The sequence below is a fragment of the Ascaphus truei genome, chromosome 4, assembly GCF_040206685.1.
Source record: "Ascaphus truei isolate aAscTru1 chromosome 4, aAscTru1.hap1, whole genome shotgun sequence".
NCBI classification, from domain to species: domain Eukaryota; kingdom Metazoa; phylum Chordata; class Amphibia; order Anura; family Ascaphidae; genus Ascaphus; species Ascaphus truei.
In genome coordinates, this window is record NC_134486.1 from 256676018 (window position 1) to 256688517 (window position 12500).

Below are 12500 nucleotides of genomic sequence, written 5' to 3' on the forward strand. Positions count from 1 at the left end.
ATAGAAGAGTGAACCCTGGTCCCACGGTGGATACTCCAGAATCACACAACAGTCTTGATATAAAAGTATTGTCTCTCTTTATTTGTCGGATCAGCGCCTCCAAATGTAGTAGCGACCAGCAGCCACAACAACAACAGCAATGTCCAGCTTATCACTAGACCCTCCTCCCTTTACAGGTCTTTCCTCCTCTCCTTCCCTCCAAGTTTATCCTCTGACAGGATGGTCTGGGCTGGGGCGTCAATACCCCGCTGCCCACCTCAGAGGTTATCCTCTGGGTGGGGAATGGATTCTCCCCATCACCCCAGCACTGGGGTGAGGGGCATTGGTCCACCGGTCCATGGTGCCATCAGCTCTACTCAAATTGGCTCAGTCTCTCCTGTCCTCTCCTTTGCTTGCTCCAAGCTCAGAATCGGCGTCAGCAACCTCTCTCTGCTTCAGCACACCTAACACCAACTCAGACTCACAGGAGCAGCCCACTAAATAGAGACAGCCCCGCCTATCATGATGTCAGCAGACCCCTCCCCTGTGTCTCTGCCTGCACACAGAGTCAGGGGGCCCACCTCCACCAATCAAGTCAGGGCTTAAGGCGGGGAAAACCCATGATCACTACTGGTGCTGCCCTTAACAGGACTTACCACAGTAGGAAGGAGATAGGTATAGCCGGTGCTGTTTACAGGGGGCTACACTCTCCCTCTGGTGGAATCCAATGGTCCCCACTTGGACCTAGGTCTAGCAGAACCATCCTGCGGCGAACAACCTGGGAAACAGCACATATATGGCATTGTCATCATACATTGCATATGAGGTAGTTCAATAATAATACAACCAGGTACTCCCAACATGGAGAACCCTACAGATAATGTTTTGGACCAGGCTTTCTTACTCTCCACCCATTATGATCCGTGATGGTCACATAGAAATATTGCCCCGACCCATGCTCCGGTCGATACATCACGCTGTGCATGTATATGCACCTCCCTATGCTCCAGATTCGCACCAGCTTGCTTATTTTATCCTCATTATGATAACCTCCCTGACCGAACTTGGTCCGAAGGTATTCCTGCACAGCCTCCCTGAGCCAGCTATCCCGATTCTCTTCTATCTCCCTCATGATGGGCTCAGGTACATAAGGGTACTCATACCCATGCGACTGCCTATACCTAGCCACTATGGCTCTGTCGGCACGGCTCAATTTAGTGAGTTTGCGGTGCCCCGCCCTGCTCGGCAGTACCCAAAACTCTGGCTCTTCTGGAGCAACTTCGTCATATAGAATACTGGGGCCCTTGGGTTTAATAAGTTTCTGCTCGATCTCCCGAAACCTATGATCTATTTCATCCTCCACCTCCTGCAGGAGTAAAAGCACCTGTTGCCCACCAATGGTCTACGATATTATTCTTAATGAGCAGGAACCGTGTACGGTCCATTCCGGCATTGTACCCAGTAAATAAAGATGCCCACCATTTGTCACGGTGCTCGTATTCTGTAGACCGACTAGTGTGCTCTACCTCAGATTCTGCCTGCGAGGAAACACCAGACGTCCCCGCCTCCATAGAGCACGAGCAATCCCTCCTCCCTTTGGCATTAAAGTACCTGGTAGGGTTCATCTTTTGAACCACCTCCGGAACAGGCCCAGGCTCTGCTGGAGTATGTGACCCTCGGGCTCTCCCTCTAGTGCTAGGAGAAAACGGCACAGGGTTAGACACAGGTATTACACTCGAGTAAGGTATTTCCCCATCCGACCTCTCATCGCTCAACTCCTAATCCTGCAAGTCCTTGGAATACTTCGGGTATTTGGTTAATTTATCCCCGCTAGGTCCCAGTGGCAATACTCGTGACGGGGCAGGGGCAGTGGCCTGGGCGATGGAGCTATGGGCTGGGGCAACGTTCATGTCATTGTCCAGCAAGCGGGTGATACCGTGACCAAGGGACGCTTTCTTGGACGCGTTCTCTGCCATGTGTCGCGCCTCTCTCGATGGACCTGGGCTCTTCAGGGTGGCCTTTGCAGCGGCCATGGCTACTCTCCGGGAGGAGAACAGCGCTTCCGGCCCTCGTTTTCTGGTGGAACCGGAAATGTCGTCATCAGCTGGGCCCTTAGAATCTCCCTCTGCTCCGTGGTCACGCACCGGAAGTGCGTCGAAGACCGGCATGGGCGTTGGCGGAACATCCGGTTCACGGACGGACAAGTAGGCCGCAAGCCTCTCCTTCTCATCCTCCGCAGTCGCTGCTGTCACCTGGCTGGAGTAAGGGGGTGGTGGAATCTCCTTACCGCTCCGCTGCTGCGTGATTTTCTTGGGATCCTCCTGGGTCATCTCGGTCTCCGTCTCCGCCGCACTGGGAGTCACCACGGCCGTGGGACTCTTACGGTCCTCCGGCCACACCAGCGCTCGTCGTCGGAAGGTTTCCGGACTCGTCTGCTCCCTCTTGATACCTTTGGGGTGGTTCGCCGGTAGGCGCATCGCCACCGATGGCGTTCCAACTTCTTCCTCCGAAGATATCAGGATCGGTTCCTCCGCTAGGGAGTCACCGGGTTCTTCGGCGATACAACCAGTGGTTATAGGTACAAAGAAGTCTCGCTCCAGTACCTCCACTGCGGTCGCGCTCTTCTCTGTCGACAGCTCGCTCGGTTCTGTAGCGGGCTGGTCCTTGGTCCCTCCCGCTTGGGTGTAACGGGGAACCAGGGCAGTCTTGTCTTTACCTTCCACCACCTCCGTTAATGTTCCCGGAGAGGCACCCCGCGGGGTCTCGATCAAAGGCCACGGCTCGTTCGGCCAAAGATAAAACGTGCCACATTGAGGGCATCGGGCCTTGGTGCTTGGTACCGCGCCCGGTATCCCGCAGTGAACGCACAAACACCGGAGGTATTCGTGCTCAGCCACCTCCACTACCAGTAAGCCTCCTGGTAGTTGGTAAATAGTAGTGCTCATCTCCGACATGATTAATTCAGGGGTTGAACAGTTCAGGTCTTCAGCTCCTTACTCCTCGAATGCCAGACAGAAGTGAAGCTTTTCGCTCTCCCTTCCTGTCCCTCCCTTTGCTGAAGACGCTCCTGATCGGCTCTCCTTGTGCCCCCTCCCTCTGGTGGAATCCAGAGACGGGGCCCTCCTTCTTTGTGTGACGCGACCTGGTTTGTTGACCAGTCACAGCACAGGTGGGTGGGCTTTCGCGCCGCTCCTCTTGCAGGGAATCTGGGATTGGCGCCAAACCCCTGCACATTTCCCGCCACATTTCTCGTACAGTTCTTTTGCACAACTCACGTGCTCGCTCCAGGACTGGCGGGAAACGCCATTTTAGATCGGCTGCGAACTTCTGGGCTGTTGATGGCGCGGTTGTCACCATTTTAGATTGTCTTTCGCTCCGCGCAGCACATGTAGGGACGGCAGCCATCTTCGATGCGCCCACCACATGTAATCGTGTACTACTCTCGGTGTCTAGGGTGGGATCTGCTCCTAAACCCGAACTGATCTCCTGGACACTTCCTACTCCTCTCCTCATGCTTTGTGTGATACCCACTAATACGAGGTGGCAAACCCCAGGCTCAGCAGAACTCCTTCTGTGTGTGTACTGTGCTCGATGTTCGTTCCGTCAAGTGCTCTGTGGTGCGTTCTGTGGGTGCTAGCTAGTGAACCGGGCATCTCCCTAGGTACGGGCGTCTCCTACTTTTGGCCACTCATAGCGCGGGCCCTGGGCCATGGTCCCTGGACTAGTTAACAGGCTGACCCCCCAGTTGCCACACACTATCTGCCTCAAGGGACTCGGGCAGCTATAGCTAGGCACCCCTCTTACGCAACCCGCTTAGGGCGCCCAGGGCGTACTGTGCGAAAGCGGTGATCCACGCTCCCCTGACTACCCCCGGTGTGCAATTGCACCCTATGTTCCTCAGCACTTGACCGGAGAGTGCACATCACTCTTTCTGTTCTGCCTTGCTGTAAGCCTGTCCTGTTTCTCTCAGCAGCGCCTCCAAATGTAACCCATATCCCCCCCCCATAGACTCATCTGACATATCTAGGGTGCGTGAGGGCGGATTACATGGACTGGGTGGTGCATACCTGCGTGGAACAGGAGGGTCTGAGTCTCCCGCGGTGGTGTGGGGGATCACAGGGCCAGGCTTCTGGGGTAGTAGCCTCCATGCTTTAGCGGTGCAATGCCTCCATCTTCTATACTCCCAGGGATATGGGATAGGACCTGTATAGAAGAGTGAACTCTGGTGCCAGGGTGGATACTCCAGAATCACACAACAGTCTTGATATAAAAGTATTGTCTCTCTTTATTTGTCGGAGCAGCGCCTCCAAATGTAGTGGCGACCAGCAGCCACAACAACAACAGCAATGTCCAGCTTATCACTAGACCCTCCTCCCTTTACAGGTCTTTCCTCCTCTCCTTCCCTCCAAGTTTATCCTCCGACAGGATGGTCTGGCTGGGGCGTCAATACCCCGCTGCCCACCTCAGAGGTTATCCTCTGGGTGGGGAATGGATTCTCCCCATCACCCCAGCACTGGGGTGAGGGGCATTGGTCCACCGATCTATGGTGCTATCAGCTCTACTCAAATTGGCTCAGTCTCTCCTCTCCTTTGCTTGCTCCAAGCTCAGAATCGGCGTCAGCAACCTCTCTCTGCTTCAGCACACCTAACACCAACTCAGACTCACAGGAGCAGCCCACTAAATAGAGACAGCCCCGCCTATCATGATGTCAGCAGACCCCTCCCCTGTGTCTCTGCCTGCACACAGAGTCAGGGGGCCCACCTCCACCAATCAAGTCAGGGCTTAAGGCGGGGAAAACCCATGATCACTACTGGTGCCTGCCCTTAACAGGACTTACCACAGTAGGAAGGAGATAGGTATAGCCGGTGCTGTTTGCAGGGGGCTACAATGGTATAAGCAAAATGTACTGAACACAGTCAGGTGATCAGGATGAAAAAACAAGCGTAAAAGCTATTGGTACAAAGTACCTAACCTTTAAGCGGCAATCCAAGCTTTATATTTTATTTTATACATTTTTTTTAACACAGGCTTCAAACAACGGGTCCCGGAGCTGAACGCCATTAATTTTAGCTCTTGGGACCCCCTGCATCCGAAGATACATACCTCTGTAGGGGGTACTGGTAGCCACTCTGGCTCAGCTAGCTGGCATTGTGGGGATCAAGTAATAGATGCTTTCAAAGCTCCCGTGCCCTGTTGGTCAATAGGAAGCTGAGACATCATCAAGTTTGGCTTCCTATATGACACACAAGTTTTAAACTCCAGCTAGCTGAGCCAAAGCGGCTACCGGCACCCACTACGGAGGTATGCTGCCAAAGACAGAGGTCATTAAACTCTGCTCATATTACTCGACCACTCTGCAGCATTTGACACCGTGGACCACCCTCTACTCCTTCACATTCTCCATACTCTTGGTATTTGGATAAAAGCTCTATCCTGGATCTCATCCTACCTCGCCGATCGTACTTTCAGTGTCTCTTCTGCTAACACCTCCTCCATTGATCTCTCTGTGGGGGTACCCCAGGGCTCTGTCCTGGGACCGCTTCTCTTTTCTCTTTACACACTCTCTCTAGGTGACCTAATCACATCTTTTGGGTTTAAATATCACCTCTATGCTGACGACACACAAATTTACCTTTCAACCCCTGATCTTACACCTGCTATACAGACCAAAGTTTCTGAATGTCTCTCTGGAATATCATCCTGGATGGCCCTCCGCCACTTTAAACTTAACATGGCAAAAACAGAGCTCCTCATACTTCCTCCCAAACCTGGCCCTACTACCTCCTCCCACATTACTGTTGGAAGTACGATCATTCACCCTGTAGCCCAAGCATACTGCTTAGGGGTCACACTCGACTCCTCTCACATTCAAAACGTTTCTAAAACCTGTCGCTTTTATCTCCGCAATATCACAAAGATACGCCTGTTCCTCTGTTGCTCAACTGCTAAAACTCTGACTCAGGCCCTCATTCTCTCCCTCCTCAATTACTGTAACCTCCTGCTGTCCTGCCTTCCTGCCTCTCACCTGTCTCCCCTACAATCTATCCTTAACGCTGCTGCCAGAATCGCTCTACTCTTTCCTAAATCTGTCTCCGCGTCTCCCCTGCTGAAATCCCTCTCCTGGCTTCCGATCAAATCCCGCATCTCACACTCCATTCTCCTCCTCACTTTTAAAGCTTTACACTCTTCTGCCCCTCCTTACATCTCAGCCCTAATTTCTCGCTATGCACCATCCCGACTCTTGCGTTCTTCTCAAGGATATCTTCTTTCTTCCCCCATTGTATCTAAATCCCTCTCCCGCCTTAAACCTTTCTCACTGACTGCCCCGCACCTCTGGAATGCCCTTCCCCTCAATATCCGACTTGCACCTCTCTATCCACCTTTAAGACACACCTTAAGACACACTTGCTTAAATAAGCGTTGAATAGCACTGTGGATAATACTGGACACATGATACATAAAGCTTGGCCCCCTGCAGACGCACTTACCAGAATTCCCCTACCTACCAATTAGATTGTAAGCTCCTCGGAGCAGGGACTCCTCTTCCTTTATGGTACTTTTATGTCTGAAGCAGTTATTCTCATGACCTGTTATTTATATGATTACCATGTGTATTACTACTTTTAAGCGCTATTTACATTAATGGCGCTATATAAATAAAGACATACAATACAATACAATACACTCTGGCTCAGCTAGCTGGCATTGTGGGGATCAAGTAATAGATGCTTTCAAAGCTCCCGTGCCCTGTTGGTCAATAGGAAGCTGAGACATCATCAAGTTCGGCTTCCTATATGACACACGTTTCAAACCCCAGCTAGTTGAGCCAAAGCGGCTACCAGCACCCACTACGGAGGTATGTGTAGCAGGGGTTCCCCGGAGCTCAAATAAACGGGGTTCAGCTCCGGAGACCCCCTGCTTCAATCCTGTGTAAAAAAATTAAAAAAAATGGACCAAAAATTATTCCTTTAAGATGACCTCATATAATTAGATTCTGTTGAAATAGTTTACGTATATATTTTTAGTACGTTTTCTAGTAATTCCCTGTGTATCTTCCAATTACTCTACCGCATGGACCTTTACAAAGAAACAGCTCTGCATACATCGCAAGCTCATTGCATTCTACAAAAAAAGAAATTGAATTGAATGTAATTAATTTGCTGAGGCGGGAAGAAACATTAACTTGGGGTTTGTTTAAGTGCATCAATAAAACACAGGCAGAAAAACAATTTAACTGGCAAAAATCTCACACTTATATGAGTGCCCAAAGAGCACAATATCCAATCTGTCACGCTAGGAAAGACTAAGAGCCTGAAGCAAACTCAGCAGGACAAATTGTGGCATCAAACTGAGACTTTACAGAAAGTCTGAAATCTGAATCTTTGGTGGAATTTGAAAGGTATAAGATACAACGCTTGTGTGTTAACTTCATATGCAAGTACTGCATTGGTGTTTTTAAAGGAGTAATCCAAGCTGGCGATTTAATTTTTTTGCAAAGTGTTTTTTTTTACAGAGGATTGAAGCAGGGAGTCTCCTGAGCTGAACCCCGTAGTAGGTGCCGGTATCCCTCTCCCGTAGCTAGGAAGACGCATCGGGTAATGTCATGGCTTCCTATTGATCCATAGGTCCGTGGGAGGTTTGAAAAGCGACCATTACGTGATCCCTGCTAGCCGAACAGAGCGTCTACCGGCACCTACTACGGAAGTATCTCCGGAAGAGGGTGCCGTTATCAGTTTAAATGTCCCGCTTCACATGGGCCAATAGGAAGCTACAAGGGATGATGTCACGGCTTCCTACGGATCCGCAGGATGCGGGACCTTAAAGCAGCCATTATATTAGCCTCAACTAGCCCAGCCAGAGCTATCTCGGGAAACGGGGTAACCTGAGCTGAAAATAAAGGGGTGCAGCACCAGAGACCTACTTCAATCCTCTGTTAAAAAAAAAAAAAAAAAACATTTTTGCAAACTAAACTTGCCGACATGGATTGCTGTTTTAATACCCTAGTGAAGAAAATGTGTTTAATTAATATTAAATTAAAATTCCTAAAAGCCTAGTATTTCTCCAGTTTTCTGAAAAAACTTTGGTGCTGCTATGTTTCTATCAGGACTTTTAGATATATCACATTCGAGGCAGGGATTCTCCAACCTTTCCTTCTCGCTGACCACTTCAATGTTAATATTGGTGTGAAGGACTATCAGTCATGCATAGATGAACAATATATTACTAAATACAAACATTGACATGTTTATCAAAATTATTGGACCAGTGGGAGGCTCAGGGGAAAGTGACAAGGTACTTCTTCACAGGAAGGGTGGGGGATTATTGGAGAGCCTCCCAGCAGAGGTGGGGGTGGCTAATACAGTAAATGATTTGAAAACTACTTGGGGTAGACTTTAGGTTATCCTAAATATAAAAGAAATTGATGGATGTAATATAATAATATTAGCTTTATTTCGTTTAGCGCTTTTCTCCCAATGGGACTCAAAGTGCTTCACAATTACAGCATAGAGCGCAGTATGCAGCACATAGGAATTATTACAGGCACTGTCCCTGCCCAGGTGATCTTACAATATATGATTTTGGTGCCTGAGCCACAGGGAGATAAAGTGACTTGCCCAATGTCACAAGGAGTCGACACTGGGAATGAATCCAGGTTCCCCTGCTTCAAACTCAGTGTCATTGTTTACAGCGTCTGTGTCTTCACTCACTGAGCCATTCCTTCATATTGTGTGAGGTTTCCCAATAGATAGGAAAGGGGATTGAAAGGTTGGCCAAGTGGTTCTTACCTGGAGTCGATTTCTATGTTTCTATGAAAAACAGCATGTCACAAAGCATCCCTCAGCACTGACCTGCTGACTGATATACAAACATAGCCTGCAGGTCAGAGTTACTTGGAATACATTTCAGGGTTTCAGGAACTACCACCAAAGTCATCAAGGTCCACACAGTTTGAGAACCTCTACAACAGGGTTTTAGAGCAAAAATTCCTCTACGAGGACTTTTGAAGGCAAAGAAATAGATCATTTAAAAAGTATCAATCATCATGCTTATATTATTTTAAAATGATTTTTTTTTTTTTGTAAGTCATATCAGTTATATTAAACAAACAAGCATCAGAGGGACGTCCCAAAAAACAAGTAACACACAAAATGCACCGTCCAGCGAAAGCATACAAGTCCTGGTAACAGAATACAGTAATACATACATAAAGCAAGTAATAGAATTACAGACCAACAACAGTATAAGAGATGAATGAGAATGTTACATTGCACACAGCATAAACAGAGGAAGAAGAAACCATGTGACCATGTATGAACATCACTTATTCTATAGTGAAATAGTCAGGGTCCTTTTTTCTATCCCAGCATGTCTTATACTACTGTATACCAAGTCTGGTTTGGCCCTAAAATGATCGCCTTTGAACATGCAACTCTCAGTATTGATATATAAGGCAATTTGACCTCTGTTATACCCTTCACATCAGATTGTGGTTTGCGTAAGGTTTACAGAGAGCTATAGTATAGTATAGGAGGTGTTAGAGAGACGCGCCACAGAACAAATATGATATAATGGGATGTATCGATTTTTGTTGAGGGACGTCACCCTTTTTATCTGCAGCAACAAATCTGCTACGTCTGAGCTGGCATACATCTCAGAACAAATATATCTGCCTCAAACGAAAGAAACTTCATTACTCGTTGCAGGCTTTTTCTTTTTTTTGTTAGTGTTTTAGGTCAACTGTTAAATAGTCTGAAACCATTCCTGGAAAACAAATGATCAAAATGGAACTGCTGTGATCTGGATTTCATCTAAGTGTAAATAGATGACAGCACATTTAATTCAATAATTAGCATTCTTTGTATTTCTCTTGTCTCTTGTAAATCCTTTATACTGCTCCTCAAATAATCCACATTTATGGTAGTGTGTGGGATGGGAAAGGCAGGAGCTTCTGAATGCCAAAGTAGAACGTAGTGCTTGTACAGTACATTAGTATCATTTTGCTATCATAAAGACATTGATAATATTCTCATACGAGTTATTTTTAATGGAATTATTACATAGACATAAATATTTTTAATTCATTCCTCTCTTCAACAAAAGTTTTCTGAAAAAGACCTTGTACGACAGGATAGTATTTTTAAAGGTATTACATCTACCTTACTTTTCTTTAATTATATATATATATATATATATATATAAATATATATATATATATATATATATATATATATATATATGTAGAGGTATCAGTACCGTGTTAGCCGAGCTTCAATAATAAAAAAATAAATAGATGATACCGTTCTGTGGCTAACGAAATGCTTTTATTTGTGCGAGCTTTCGAGATACACTGATCTCTTCTTCCGGCGATGTTACAATGAATGAAGCAAAAGGTAAACTTAAAAACAGTGTCTCTTGGAATGTTATCTGTGCTGTTCCTTCCCCCGGTGTGGATGTGTTTTATGGCTGGAGGTGTCAAAGGGTAACTGAAAGCAAGTGAAGAAAGAGTGTGTATGTGTATCAGTGTGAATAAAAATGAATGGAGAGCCCACAGTATATACAGTGCTTTACACAAGGTGTGTGTGGAGTGGGACTGGATATAAATGGTGTGGGTGGGTGTGGAAATGTGAGAGTTAGTAGCACAACTAAAAGTGTGTGTGGATACTTAGTGGTCCCTATTGGTGTATAGCGATGGAAAAACAAGGAGTATTAGTATGTGTGAGAGACAGCTGTGTGTGCATACATATAGCACAGTATGTACAGACATGGCCTTTAGCGCTCATGGGACGAGAGTTCACTAGTGTCAGTAATGACTCATAAAATTTCGATCTCTGTTTAGGCCACTGCTAAGTGTCCCGAACAGTTGCATAAATTTGTATTCATGCAACCGTCTCTCTTTCGGGGTTTTAAGATTACCTTTGAGTATGGCAACCCTCAGATCGTTCATCTTATGGCCAGGGTCAGAGAAATGTTCACCAACAGGACTGTCTCTTGTACCGCGTGTGATGCTGTGGCGATGCAGGTTCATTCTCTTGTTTAGCCCCTGCCCTGTCTCACCTATGTAGTAGCAGCCCCCTGGGCATTTCATGCACATGATGAGGTACACGACATTGCTGGAAGAACAGGTGAACCCTCCTCTGATTTTGTATTCCCGATTCTTGTGTGGTATTTGTATTGTGTCCGCTGTGTAGAGCATTACGCAGGTTTTGCATCTTGGGTCCTGGCATGGTTTTGTCCCGCATTCAGTTGTACTGCTGAATACTTTACTCCTCACCATAATATTCTTGAGATTATGGGGTTGTTTGTATGATAATAAGGGTGCTTCAGCGAAGACCTGTTGCAGTCTTGTATCTTCCTGGAGGATGGGTTGTAGTTTCCTGGCGATCTTGCGTAGGGCTCCTAGGTGTGGGTTATATGTGACCACCAAAGGTACCCTGTCGCTTGTTTCCTTCTGTTTGTATTCAAGGAGATCACTTCTTGGTATTCTGGTGGCTTTGTGAATTTGCTGGTCTACAATTCTGTGGTTATATCCACGGTTTATAAAGTCTGATCTCAAGGCTTTAATCCGCTGGTCTCTGTCTGCTGTGTCGGAGCATATCCGGTTGTATCGTATGGCTTGACTGTAGATGGTTGCATGTTTGGTGTGTGTCGGGTGGAAGCTGTTGTCCCTCAAATAGCTGGCTCTGTCTGTAGGTTTGCGGTATACAGAGGTCTGTAGTTGGTTGTTCTTTATAGTAATGGTGGTGTCTAGGAAATGTAATTCATCCGGGGAATGGGTGAGTTTGAGGTTGATGGTCGGGTGGAAAGTATTGAAGTTGTCATAGAACTGTAGGAGGTCCTGTTCGCCAGAGGTCCAAATCAGGAGGATGTCATCGATGTAGCGAAAGTATGTAAGGGGTTTCAAGTGACAGGTGGACAGAAAGTCACTTTCGAGTTTTGCGCAGAACATATTGGCATACTGTGGCGCCATCCGAGTACCCATTGCGGTCCCGGTTGTCTGAAGGTATGTGTCATTTCCAAATGTGAAGTAGTTATGGGTCAGAATAAATTCGATGCATTTAGTCACTGTCTCTGTGAGTGGCTCCTGCGATCCCAGAAAGTATCTGCAGGCTGAAATCCCATCCTCATGGGGGATGTTGGTATAAAGTGACTCTACATCCATGGTTGCTAGTAGTGTTCCTGTTGGGAGGGGGCCAATTGCATTCAGTTTGTTTAGCAGGTCGGTGGTATCCTGGATATAGCTGGGTGTGTTCCTGACAAGTGGTTTTAGAATGCCCTCCACCCAGCCAGAAATATTCTCGGTAAGTGTGCCAGATCCAGAGATAATAGGGCGCCCAGGGTTGCCCTCTTTGTGAATTGTAGGGAGCATGTAGAATGTGCCAGGTTTTGGGTTAGCTGGTATCAGGTCCAGAATTTGTTCTCTTTTGCGGATCGGGAGTGTTTTAATGATCCTGTTGAGTTCTCGCATGTATTTTTTAGTTGGATCCTCCTGCAGTTGGGTGTAATATATATATATATATTCC

At 47.1% G+C, this 12500-nt stretch overlaps 1 protein-coding gene across 3 annotated transcripts in view; it reads left to right on the forward strand.

The window, feature by feature from the left end:
* AKAP7 (A-kinase anchoring protein 7) overlaps positions 1-12500 on the forward strand; it is a 307157-nt gene that overhangs the window by 216209 nt on the left and 78448 nt on the right. The gene's annotated exons all lie outside the window — the stretch shown is intronic.